The 9,965-nt window shown below is 44.0% G+C and overlaps 1 non-coding gene across 1 annotated transcript; it reads left to right on the forward strand.

The window, feature by feature from the left end:
• The first annotated feature begins 4,877 nt into the window (after positions 1 to 4,877).
• LOC120987492 lies at positions 4,878 to 4,963 on the forward strand. Its single transcript, XR_005776089.1, has one exon. It is a non-coding gene; the product is annotated as a small nucleolar RNA SNORD71 (small nucleolar RNA).
• Positions 4,964 to 9,965: the final 5,002 nt, after the last annotated feature.

A 9,965-nucleotide genomic window follows, 5' to 3' on the forward strand; every position in this document is an offset into this window, starting at 1 on the left:
GGTTTTATTGGCGCTATTTTGGGGGGCATATGACTTTTTGATTGCTTGCTATTACAATTTTTGTGATGTAAGGTGACAAAAAAATGCCTTTTTTTGCACCATTTTTTTTTTTTTACCGTGTTCATCTGAGGGGCTGTGGGGGGGGGGGTATTTTTATAGAGCAGATTCTTACGGATGCGGCGATACCTAACATGTCTACTTTTTATTTATTTATTTATGTTTTACACTATATTATCTTTTTATAAAGAAAAAAAAATCATTTTAGTATCTCCATAGTCTAAGAGTAATTTTTTTTTGTTTTTAGCCGATTATCTTATGTAGGGGCTCATTTTTTGGGGGGCATATGACTTTTTGATCGCTTGCTATTACAATTTTTGTGATATAAGGTGACAAAAAATAACCTTTTTTTGCACTGTTTTTATTTTTTTATTTTACCGTTTTCATCTGAGGGGTTAGGGGGGGTTATTTTATAGAGAAGATTCTTACGGATGCTGAAAAACCTAATAAGTCTACTTTTTTTATTTACCGTATTTTAGTTTTACAAAATAATAGTTTTTTTTTATCTTTTTTTAGTTTTAGTGTCTCAAGTCTGAGAACCAGTTTTTTATCCGCTTGTCAGTGGCTAAATTGAGATATAAATTTAGTACTCCATGACAGTGTGGTACTCCCTGAAGCAACCAATAATGCAGAGGCCCAGATGATCGGGGCACGTGTCACATTGAGTAGTGGTGTCCTTCCGTATCCCCCTCCTGTGACACACTCTGCACCTTTTTTGGGTCCGTCCCTTCTTTCCAGTATGGGGGACCACACCTGGAAAGTGTTGGCCAGAGACGATCCGGGCGCCTCCAGTTCCCGAGGTACTCCGGCCTGCTCTTTCCCGGTCCTAAAAAATCAGGGCCTTGAGGACTGCCTCATAGAACTGAAGGAATTTCCCTGTGTTGTCAGTGCTCCGGGACAGCACAAAAGAGTTGTACAAGGCAACCTGCACCAAGTAACATAGTAACATAGTACATAAGGCCGAAAAAAGACATCTGTCCATCCAGTTCGGCCTGTTATCCTGCAAGTTGATCCAGAGGAAGGCAAAAAAAAAAAACTGTGAGGTAGAAGCCAATTTTCCCCACTTTAGGGGAATAAAAAATTCCTTCCCGACTCCAATCAGGCAATCAGAATAACTCCCTGGATCAACGACCCCTCTCTAGTAGCTATAGCCTGTAATATTATTACGGTCCAGAAATACATCCAGGCCCCTCTTGAATTCCTTTATTGTACTCACCATCACCACCTCCTCAGGCAGAGAGTTCCATAGTCTCACTGCTCTTACCGTAAAGAATCCTTTTCTATGTTTGTGTACAAACCTTCTTTCCTCCAGACGCAGAGGATGTCCCCTCGTCACAGTCACAGTCCTGGGGATAAATAGATGATGGGATAGATCTCTGTACTGACCCCTCATATATTTATACATATTAATAAGATCTCCCCTCAGTCGTCTTTTTTCTAAAGTGAATAACCCTAATTTTGATAATCTTTTAGGGTACTGTAGTTGCCTCATTCCAGTTATTACTTTAGTTGCCCTCCTCTGGACCTTCTCCAGCTCTGCTATGTCTGCCTTGTTTACAGGAGCCCAGAACTGTACACAGTACTCCATGTGTGGTCTGACTAGCGATTTGTAAAGTGGTAGGACTATGTTCTTATCACGGGCATCTATGCCCCTTCTGATGCAACCCATTATCTTATTGGCCTTGGCAGCAGCTGCCTGACACTGGTTTTTGCAGCTTAGTTTGCTGTTTATTAAAATTCCTAGATCCTTTTCCATGTCAGTGTTACCGAGTGTTTTATCATTTAGTATGTACGGGTGACTTGCATTATTCCTTCCCATGTGCATAACTTTATATTTGTCAGTGTTAAACCTCATCTGCCACTTATCTGCCCAAGCCTCCAATCTATCCAGATCCCTCTGTAGTAGTATACTGTCCTCTTCAGTGTTAATTACTTTACACAGTTTAGTGTCATCTGCGAAAATTTCTACTTTACTGTGCAAGCCTTCTACAAGATCATTAATAAATATATTGAAGAGAATAGGGCCCAATACTGACCCCTGAGGTACCCCACTAGTGACAGTGACCCAATCTGAGTGCGTACAGTTAATAACCACCCTCTTTTTTCTATCATTGAGCCAGTTACTTACCCACATACAGACGTTTTCTCCCAGTCCGAGCATTCTCATTTTATATACTAACCTTTTATGTGGCACAGTGTCAAATGCTTTGGAGAAGTCCAGATATACGACATCCATTGATTCGCCGCTGTCAAGTCTAGAACTTACCTCCTCATAGAAACTGATTAAATTAGTTTGGCATGACCGATCCCTCACAAAGCCATGGTGTTATTTGCCTATTTCCGTTGAGATGCTCTAAGATAGCATCTCTCAGAAAACCTTCAAACAGTTTACCCACAACAGATGTTAAACTTACCTGCTTTTGGACCCTTTTTGAATATTGGCACCACATTTGCCATGCGCCAATCCTGTGGGACATTCCCTGTCAGTATAGAGTCCGCAAATATCAGAAATAAGGGTCTGGCTATGACATTACTTTATTCCCTTAGGATACGGGGGTGTATGCCATCCGGTCCTGGCGATTTGTCTATTTTAATCTTTTTAAGTTGCTGATGTACTTCTTCCTGGGTCAGACAGGAGACTTTTAATGGGGAATTTATTTTTGCATTCTGCATGTCATCTGACAGTTTATTTTCCTCAGTGAATACATTGGAGAAAAAAATATTTAACAGCTTTGCTTTCTTCTCGTCGCTCTCTGCGACTCCCCCCTCATTACTCTTTAAAGGGCCGACACCTTCAGATTTATACTTTTTAACATTTATATAATTGAAGAACATTTTAGGGTTAGTTTTACTCTCTTTGGCAATTAATCTCTCAGTCTCTAGTTTGGCCGCTTTTATTAGTTTTTTACATGTTCTATTTTTTTCCTTTTTGTCATTTATTGCTTTCTTTACAGTTCTATTTATCCACATTGGTTTCTTTTTGTTCCTTAACCTTTCATACGGTATGTACCTCTCACAATGAGATTTTAGGATGTTTTCAAAGATATCCCATTTTGTGGCTGTATTTTTATTTTTGAGGACTTTGTCCCAGTTAGTTAGGCTTATGGCCTCTCTTAGTTGGCTAAATTTAGCTTTTTTGAAGTTTGGTATTTTTGTTCCTCCCTGTAGAAACGCTCTTTTGAATAATAATTGGAAGGTTATTACTTTATGGTCACTATTTCCCAGGTGTCCACCAACCTGCACGTCTGTTGTTCTGTCAGGCCTATTGGTTAATACTAAGTCCAGTATGGCCGTCCCTCTAGTCGGGTCCTGAACCAGTTGGGAGAGGTAATTGTCTTTGGTTATTGCCAAGAACCTGTTTCCCTTATGAGATATACAAGTTTCAGTTTCCCAGTCTATATCTGGGTAGTTGAAGTCCCCCATAATAACCACCTCATTATGATTTGCCGCCTTATCTATCTCGTTTAGTAGTAGATTTTCTGTGGACTCTGGTATATTAGGTGGTTTATAGTAAACTCCTATTAGTAATTTATTGTTGTTTTTAGCTCCATGTATCTCTACCCACAGTGACTCCACATGTTCATGTCCCTCACTTATATCTTCACGGAGTGTGGGCTTTAGACAAGACTTTACATAAAGGCAAACCCCTACCCCTCTCCGGTTTTGACGATCCTTTTTAAACAGACTGTAACCTTGTACATTAACTGCCCAGTCATAGCTATCATCCAGCCATGTCTCAGTTATTCCCACTATGTCATAGTTCTCCTCACACATCACTAATTCCAGCTCCCCAGTTTTATTTGTCAGGCTTCTGGCATTAGTATACATACATTTGAGAGTTTTATGTATATTTTTTACCCTACACCTTTCCTTCTGAACTGTTCTAGTCCCTCCTTCCATTCTTCCCCCAGTCCCTCTACCTTGCCCCCGGTCTCTATCTGCACTATCTTCCCCTCCTATAGTGTAATTTCCCTCCCCCCAGTCCCTAGTTTAAACACTCCTCCAACCCTCTAGCCATCTTTCTCCCCAGCACAGCTGCCCCTTCCCCAGTGAGGTGCAGCCCGTCCCTGCGATAGAGCCTGTAGCCGATAGAGAAGACGGCCCAGTTCTCCAGGAACCCAAACCCCTCCTTCCTACACCAGTTCTTGAGCCACTTGTTAATCTCCCTAATCTCCCACTGCCTTTCTTGTGTGGCTCGTGGTACAGGCAGTATTTCGAAAAATACTACCTTTGAGGTCCTTGCCCTAAGCTTTTGACCTAAATCCCTGAAATCATTTTTAACCCCTTCCCGACTGCAATCCGTTTATATACGTGATATTTGCACATGCCTCGCGCAGCTACCACATGTATAAACGTCAAGCCAGCGCTTTAATCCAAGCGCTGCAAAGCGCTTGGATTAAAGCTTCTGCCCCTGTCCTGCTGCTGTCACGGACAGCATACAGTGCAGTAATGCCGGCAAGGGACCAAGTGGCCCCTTGCCGGCAATCGATCCGATTGGTTAGTCTGTGCAGACTAACCAATCGGATCGCGGCAGTGAAAAAATCGCAGATCAGAGTCTGAATTCAGGTAGTGTCCTCGTGCCCCCCGATCTGTGCGCCTCCAAGCCCCCCCTTGTCCCCGCCTGCCCCTTATGAAGTTCCCCCTGCTCCCATCCACATTCATGCAGCCTGCCCTGATGCGGTCCGCCCCCTCCCCGCCCCATACATTCCTCCTGCCCCCATTTGCGCTGCCTCAGCCTCCCTCAATGCTGGCCGTACCCCCTAGCCCCCCCGCCCCCCTTTTCAAGGCTACCCCCTGCATCCGATGCGGTCCCCCTGCTGTGTGTGATGGCGGCGGCTCCATTCCTGAGGCGCCGCCATCAGCAGAGAGTGTCAGCTCTATGCTGACACTCTGCTGTAACCCCATAGATGCCGCGGCAGCAGCATCCATGGGGTTAATAGAGGGAGGAGGCTCCCTCTCTCCACCATCGGTGCTGCTGCGCTGCGATGGCAGCGCCCGATGGTTGCCATGGCAACCGGACGATTTGCAAAAGCGTCCAGTGTTGCCACCTACAGGGCATCTGATAGTATTATACTTTGCAATGCAAGAGCATTGCAAAGTATAGTACAGCCATCAGCCCCACTGAATCTTCAAGATCCAAGAGGGACTTGATAAAAAAAAAAGTGAAAATAATAAAAGTGAAAATAAATAAATAAAAATGTAAAATTAAAAAAATTAATTGCCTTTTTAGGTATCACCGCATTCGTAACGACCGTCTCTATAAATATATCACATGATAGACCCCGTCCGATAAACATCATAAAAATTAAAAAATAAAAACGGTGTAAAAAATGCCATTTTTGTCACCTTACATCACCAAAAGTGCAACAGCAAGCGATCAAAAAGGCTTATGACCCCCAAAATAGTACCAATCAAACCGTCACCTCATCCCGCAAAAAATGATACCCTATTTAAGACAATCGCCCAAAAAATAAAAAAGCTATGGCTCTCAGACTATGGAGACACTAAAACATCATTTTTTTTGTTTCAGAAATGCTATTATTGTGTAAAACTTTAATAAATGAGAAAAAGTATACATATTAGGTATTGCCACGTCCGTAACGATCTGCTCTATAAAACTGTCTATGACCTAACCCCTCAGATAAACGCTGTAAAAACAAATAAATAAAAACTGTTCCAAAACAGCCAATTTTTTGGTCACCTTGCCCCATAAAGTGTAATAATGAATGATCAAAAAATCCTATGTACCCAAAAATGGTACCAATAAAAACCTCAACTCTTTCTGCAAAAAACGAGCCCCTGCACAAGATGATCGGTAGAAAAATAAAAAACATATGGCGTTCAGAAAATGGACACACAAAAACATAATTTCTTTTTCAAAAATGCTTTATTATGTAAAACTGAAACAAACAAAGAAAGTAGACATATTTGATATCATTGCGTCCGTAACAACCTGCTCTATAAAAATAGCACATGATCTACCCTGTCAGATGAATCTTGTAAAAAAATAAATGTGCCAAAACAGCCATTTTTCAGTTACCTTGCCTCACAAAAAACTTAATATAGAGCAATTAAAAATCATATGTACCCCAAAATAGTACCAATAAAACTGGCACCTTATCCCCTAGTTTCCAAAATAGGGTCACTTTTTGGGAGTTTCTACTGTATGGGTGCATCAGGGGGGCTTTAAATGGAACATGGCATCTAAAACCAGTCCAGCAAAATCTGCCTTCCAAAAACCATGTGGAGTTCTTTTCCTTCTGCGCCCTGCCGTGTGCCCGTACATCAGTTTATGACCACATGTGGGGTGTTTCTGTAAACCGCAGAATCAGGGTAATAAATATTGAGTTTTGTTTGGCCGTTAACCCTCAATGTGTTAAAGAATTTTTTTTAATAAAATGGAAAATCTGCCAAAAAAGTGAAATATTGACATTTCATCTCCATTTTCCTTTAATTCTTGTGTAACACCTAAAGGGTAAACAAAGTTTGTAAAATCAGTTTTGAGTAACTTGAGGGGTGTAGTTTCTACAATGGGGTCATTTATGGGGGGTTTCCACTATGTAAGCCCCACAAAGTGACTTCAGACCTGAACTGGTCCTTAAAAAGTGGGTTTTGGAAATTTTCTTAAAAATTTTAAGAATTGCTTCTAAACTTCTAAGCCTTCTAACGTCCTAAAAAAATAAAATGACATTTCCAAAATGATGCCAACATAAAGGGGAATGTTAAGTAATAAATATTTTATTAGGTATGACTTTCTGTTTTAGAAGCAGAGAAATAGAAATTTTGAAAATTGTGAATTTTTCTAAATTTTTGGTAAATTTGGGATTTTTTTCATAAATTAAGGTGAAATATATTGATTCAAATTTATGACTATCATGAAGTACAATATGTCACGAGAAAACAATCTCAGAATGGCTTGGATAAATAAAAGTGTTCCAAAGCAATTACCATATAAAGTGACGCATGTCAGATTTGTAAATTTTGACCTGGACACTGGGGCATCAATGACCCTTGGTCATGAAAGGGTTAAGGACTCTCCACCTACCTCTAACTTTGTCATTGGTTCCGATATGGACCATGACCGCTGGATCTTCTCCAGCCCCTCCCAGTAATCTGTCAACCCGATCCGCGATGTGTCGAACTCTAGCGCCAGGAAGACAGCACACTGTTCGGCGATCACGGTTTTTATGACACATTTCCCTATCTGTTCCCCTAATAATGGAGTCTCCCACTACCAGCACCTGTCTGGCCTGCCCTGCTCTCCTGGTCCCTGCTTACTGGAGCTGACATTCCCCTGACTGGCAGAGGAAGTGTCCGGCTGCAGCAGTGCCGTCCCTGGACTGACATCCCCCTCATCTGCCAAACGTGCAAACTTGTTGGGGTGTGTCAGATCAAAGCTAGCCTCCCTCTACCCCGCTTTCTAACTGTTACCCAGCTAGCTACCTCACTTTCCTCAGCCTCCTCTCTGTCACCCTCCCCCTCATCTACCCCAAAGAGTGCTTGCTCGGTGAGAAGCAAACTGTTTTGCAAATTGTCAATGCCTCTCAGTGTTGCAACTTGCCGTTTAGAGACTCGATTTGCGATTCCAAACGGGTAGTTTTCTCACATCTTGAGCAAAGATATACACCCTTGGCTGTTCCAGGACTGCATACATCATGCAAGATGTGCACTGGACTGCGTTGTCAATTGTGCAACACATGGGGATTACAACAGTAAAAAAGTAAAACAGTAAATATGATTTAGAATTACACCCTGTCTGCTGTAGTTGAAGGACTACCTAGAATGAAGCCAACAACACACAAGGAAATTATATCCAACCTTAGTTTCCAACTCCTTTTCTTAAACTCCTTTTTTTTAACTCCACTTAATAAGAAGCCCACTTAGTAGAGCAAGCCTCAGGTAGACCGCAACTTTTTTGTACCATGCCCGGGTTTTGCACATGGCGTTATATGGCTTGAGGACTTGATCAGAGAGATCAAATCCTCCCATATACTGATTGTTGTCGACGATACAATCGGGCTTGAGGACCGTTGCCGCGGTACCTCGCACAGGGACAGGGGTGATGCCGTTACCATGAATTGTGGACAGTACAAGGACATCCCTCTTGTCTTTATATCTGACCAGCAACAGGTTTCCAGTGGTAAGGGCACGGGTCTCACCCCTGGGGATAGGTACCTGGAGGGGGTGGGCTGGGAGGCCACGTTGATTTTTCCGCACGGTCCCACAAGCGGACGTGGATCTGGCGGCGAGGGACTGGAACAAGGGGACACTAGTATAAAAGTTATCCACGTACAGGTGGTAACCCTTATCTAAAAGTGGGTACATAAGGTCCCACACAAGTTTCCCGCTAACACCCAGAGTGGGGGGACATTCTGGGGGTTGAATACGGGAATTTCGCCCCTCGTACACACGAAACTTGTAAGTGTACCCTGAGGTACTCTCACAAAGTTTGTACAGCTTCACGCCATACCTCGCCCGCTTAGAGGGAACATACTGGCGGAAAATGAGTCTCCCCTTGAATGCAATGAGAGACTCATCAACCGCGACCTCCCCTCCAGGTACATAGGCCTGTGCAAATTTGGCCCCACAGTGATCGATGACCGGCCTGATTTTGTACAGGCGGTCATAGGCAGGATCACCTCGGGGGGGAAACATGCTGCATTATCTGAATAATGCAGGCATTTCCGCATGGCCTCAAACCAGGAGCGTGTCATTGCCGTACTGTAAAGTGGGGTCTGGTAGAGGACGTCCCCACTCCAGTAATGCCTGACACTAGGTTTCTTGACTAGGCCCATATGCAGCACGAGGCCCCAAAATGTCCTTATCTCGGCTGCACTGACCGGCGTCCAGCCCCCGGGCCTAGCCAAAAAGGAGCACGGGTGTTGAGCAACGAACTGTTGGGCATACAGGTTCATCTGCTCCACCATTAGATTTACCAGTTGGTCACTAAAAAAATGACTAAAAAAGTCATATTCAGTGAAGCCCACTGTGGAAATCTGGATTCCTGGTTGGCCTACAAAATCAGGAATCACAGGCTCAAATCGCTCTGGGGTATACCAAACAAGTTCACCGGCAGGGGGCTCCGGTGGATTTAACTGGTGGTCCGGAAAACTAGTATGAGACACAGAGCTGCTCGTATTAGGGTGGGCCACAGGGTCCCTATCATGGCGGTCCCCTTGCTCCGCCTGGCGGCATCTCCGCCGCCTTGGGGGCTCATCATCATCGCTAGATGATGAGGAGGACGCGGATGACAACAGGAAAGTGGGGTCATCCTCGTCCTCACTGGGACTCTCGGACTCGGAGGCAAGCTGGTTGTATGCCTCCTCGGCCGAGAACATCCGGCGGGCCATAGGGGAGTGTGTGTCTGCGTGTGTGTCTGCGTGCGTGTAAATCTTTATTCAGTGTGTGTGGGAAAACGGGTGTTCGCGTACGAAAAAAAGGGGAAAAAATGTGAAAATTGTTTTAAAAAAAATAAATCGAAATCGCTGATCAACCGTCCGAAGTTGATCAGCGGTGGGGTGTGCGATGCGCTAATAGTGGCCGGACGCTAAGACTGCCGGCCATAGTCGGCGTATGCACACAAAAAATAAATGCTTGCGCCCAAAAAAAAGTTGATGAGGGGAGGGGGACAAGCTGCAGCACCCCTGGGGGGGTCTAGGGTCACACAGATGTGCTGTGGACCCCATACACTTGATTTAGGGTGATGCAATCACAAACTTTTGTTTTACTTCCACTAACTTTCCCTTTATTATCCCTGCCTAACCCAACCTTTCCCTATGTACCTGATTGAACAGATGGGGGGTGCTGGGGCACAGATCGGGTGCTGGGCACAGATGGGGGTGCTGGCTGAGATCCGACACGTGTAGCGGCTCCCGGACACAAAAGGAGGAGGAGAGGAGCGCTGCTAG

This window comes from Bufo bufo, chromosome 1, assembly GCF_905171765.1.
Source record: "Bufo bufo chromosome 1, aBufBuf1.1, whole genome shotgun sequence".
NCBI lineage: Eukaryota > Metazoa > Chordata > Amphibia > Anura > Bufonidae > Bufo > Bufo bufo.